The sequence below is a fragment of the Grammomys surdaster genome, unplaced genomic scaffold, assembly GCF_004785775.1.
Source record: "Grammomys surdaster isolate TR1022 unplaced genomic scaffold, NIH_TR_1.0 581, whole genome shotgun sequence".
Classification (NCBI taxonomy): domain Eukaryota; kingdom Metazoa; phylum Chordata; class Mammalia; order Rodentia; family Muridae; genus Grammomys; species Grammomys surdaster.
Genome location: NW_021605000.1, coordinates 1,211,164 through 1,214,872, shown reverse-complemented (window position 1 = coordinate 1,214,872; position 3,709 = coordinate 1,211,164). Strand labels below are relative to the sequence as shown.

The window sequence follows — 3,709 nt, the reverse complement described above, 5'->3', positions numbered from 1 at the left end:
CTCTCTCTCTCTCTCTCTCTCTCTCTCTCTCTCTCTCTCTCTCTCTCTTTCTCTTAACACATATTCCTAAACACATAAATACAACTATTTCAGTCTGTATTAACCAGTGTTTCTCAACCTTCCTAATGCTGTGACCCTTTAATACAGTTCCTCATGTTATGGTGACCCCTTACAACTACAAAATTATTTCGTTGCTACATCATAACTGCAATTTTGCTACCATAATAAATTGTAATATGAATATCTAATATGTGACCCCAAAGGGGTCATGACCCATAGATTGAGAACCGCTAGTATAAATCCTTTTGAACATAGCTGTCTTCCTGCGTGAAATGAAAACTTCCATTCCTGGAAGAACTTGGCCATAGGGTGAAGCTCTGGGCTGCCGGAGACTTTGTTCAGCTGTGCGTGTAACTCGTAAACTGCATTGCATTGTTTTCTGAGCCAAAGAAAACAAATTCACCCCTGAATTTCCCTTTACTGATCCCTCTCATAGGCTGGTTTATGCCAATAATCTCATGTTATATGCCAGAAAGGACTTTACAACACTTTGCTCCCAGATCAGTCATGGTGAGAGTGGATTCAATCATCTCCCCTTTCAATAAATTTCTGTCTCCGCCCTACAGCCAGCCAAATGGCTCAGCTTGGCTCACCCCAAGACAGGGAGGGTTCCGGTGGGGTATTTGGTGTGTCACTCATCAAACAAAGGTAAGATATGTAGAAACGTAAGATTACAACGATGGGGAGCCCAAGAGGATCACATCGATGAGGGGCTCAGTCTTGCTGTGGTCACTGAGAAAACACACAGAGCATGGTCCACATAGAGGATGGGGAAGCAGGTGAGGTGGGGTACCCACCCCTGGCCCTCAGCAGTTGAGACTTAATCTGGGAGGCATTGATTTGTCTGTGTTTTTGTGGTACCACCCTAGATATCAATGACTGCTTGAGGTAGAATGCTGTCAAGTCTCAGGTCGACTCAAAAGTGTCCAAGGTGTTTTGGGACTGAGACATTGTCAGCATCTGATAGTCTGGCAGTGCCATGGACAAGGTCGTACATGAAATCAATATTATCATAACAAAGAGAGATCTGCATTGGTAGGAATTAAACAAATACTATGATGTCAAAGAGATGTACACTCCCAAGCTCATTGCTGCTTGTGCACTGTGAATGCCAAGATACAGAACGGGCCCAACCATTCATTGGTAGAGGACTGACAAGGAAAATATAGTATGTATACATTATGGGGCACTAGTGACAAAGAAGACACAGTTCTGTCCTTCGCGGGATGTGGGTGGAGCTGGAGTCTATAGAGCCAACTGACATAAGCCTGGCATTGGAAGCTGGGCCTCATCATCTCTCATCCATCACAGCTAACATGTAAAACGTGCAATACCCGTGATGAGGAAAGGCAAGGAAGAGGGAGATAGATGCTGATTGGATGAGGAGAACCAAAATAAAATTAGCATGAGAAATTAGTTCTACTTCGACAGGACAGTGAGGTCACTGTGCTCCATAACTGTTTATGGTATATTTTAGAAGAACTCGAAGAGTCTGAAGGGTCCCGAGAGAGAAACGACAAATACAATGCTCATTACTGTTCCTCAAAAATAGGTACGACTACGATGAATAGACTAAAAGTAGAAACAGCATCACCAACCCTGTCCTTGTCTCTCAGACGAGACAGGCTATAAACAAAGACACAAACATGCCCCAAGTGTGGGCGAACTTGTAATCTCAGCACTCAGGAAAGCTCAAGCACAGCCTTAGCTACTGTGTGTGACTCTGTCTGGAAAGAGAAAAAGGAGAAAAAGAAAGACACAGAGAATAATTGTGATGGATGGTATGTAGGAGATGCCCAAGGTAGGCAGGCACACAAGGAAGAGCCAGGAGCTTGACTTTCTGGGGATTAACATTCTTTTGAATTCTAAACACAGAGAGCCCTGATTAGCATGACTTATTGAGTGAATGCTGGAAGTGAGCGTTTTTTAATTGGGTGTCAGGACAAGTTCCTGGAAGTTTTTGTGTTCATCCTAATCTTTCTAAGAGTCATAGAAGTATGAACTAAGACACTAGGCAACAAGCTAATTCTGGAACTTTCTGGAAGTCCTGGCAGCTTGAAACCATGCCTACACTGTTCCTCTTGTAGAGTCTGGACCGTTCCAGGGAAGTAGTTTACACAGGAATGAATCTTAACAATCACTTCATATTTATACACAAAAATACAAGTTTTATAGCTGGATATGACTTTTTAATTGTAAACAGCAATTATAGGTTTACTGGATAACATATGAGGTAAATGCACAAAATATTTGTTAATTGATTTACGTGCAAACATGTGACGCGTATTTATATAGTAAAAATCATTCCAGAGTAAACATAACCGCTGGAGTGGAGCCTCATCTCATAGGTATTTTGCGTTCCTCGTTTGGTAAGCCTTTGACGGTTTGCTTCCTGTTCCCGACAGATCTGCAGATCCTCTGTACTAAAGCTGCAAAAAACGCAGAGGTGTGGGTGTCCCTGATACACTACCAGATCAGACACACTACCAGATCAGATGCACCCAGCCAGCTAGTGAGGAAAAAAAAATCCAGGCACAAAAACCCCTTCCGTTCTTTGGTACTAATTGTCGATTTGGGAATACGTGCAGGTTCCCAGGCTTCCTGTCGCTTCCATGTGAGTATTCATAGATAGATCACATAGAGCTATGTTGAGATCATTTGTGGGTAGAGAAGCACACATAAGTGTACATTTTTCATACTCGAAGTCATATAATATGTGATTTTCTTTCTTTCCTTTTCTTTTGTTAAGATCACTTTCTGAGCATTACAATTTTCATGGGAGTTTGGAAGCTGAATGTCATTCAGTGACAGTACACTGCGTAGTATGTGTTCAAGCCCAATTCTACTAATGAAAGGTAAGTCACAGACGTTAAACCTGGGACAAAAGGCTGAGGTGTCTATTTAACACATCAAAGCAGACATGGCCGCCAGGTTCTCCTTGCATCCCTCTGTCCCTACCTGTTAGAGGGTCCTCCTGGCTGGCATAAGCTGTCCCCTACCCTAAACTTATCCAAACCGGTGGTTGGTCTAGGCTGCTCTTTCCCTATAATCCAAACATGTTGCTTATCTGCTCTCTTTGTACTTTTGGACCTCCTGGCTGCTGCACCTGGTCCCCCCTTCTCTCCCTATGTGGCTCAGGGTCATGTCCACCCACACAACTGACCCAGATGTCTCTGCCTCTGGCTATGCTCTCCCACATGTCTGTAATAAACGGTCTCCTTCACTATACCTAGGACCAATCATGCTTCCTCTTCTCTCCTCTCCTCTCCTCTCCTCTCCTCTCCTCTCCTCTCCTCTCCTCTCCTCTCCTCTTTCTTTCTTTCTTTCTTCCTTCCTTTCTTTCTTCCTTTCTTTTTATACAGCCTCCAGGTCTGTGTAAATGTGACCAGAACTGGGACTTTTGAGAGTAATATAAGTCAAAGTATAAAATAATTGTTTGGTATTAGACTTATAGAATTGTAAATTTCTGGGCCAAGGGAACAAACACTTTTAAGGCTTTTAATTAATGTCACAAAATTACTGTCTGGAAATGTAAAGTGTGAATATGAATTTAAAAACATAGGGCCTGCTGTGGAATTACAGGTGTATAGCACTGAAGGAAAGAAGGAAGGAAGGAAGGAAGGAAGGAAGGAAGGAAGGAAGGAAGGAA

General features: G+C 42.8%; 1 long non-coding RNA gene across 1 annotated transcript in view; it reads left to right on the top strand.

Annotated features, from left to right (window-relative positions):
• Window positions 1-2,436: 2,436 nt before the first annotated feature.
• Window positions 2,437-3,709, top strand: part of LOC114633358 — a 4,956-nt gene continuing 3,683 nt past the window's right edge. Inside the window, exons 1-2 of the long non-coding RNA XR_003713193.1 lie at window positions 2,437-2,674; window positions 2,810-2,915. This is a non-coding gene — a long non-coding RNA (uncharacterized LOC114633358). The remainder of the gene's footprint in view (window positions 2,675-2,809; window positions 2,916-3,709) is intronic.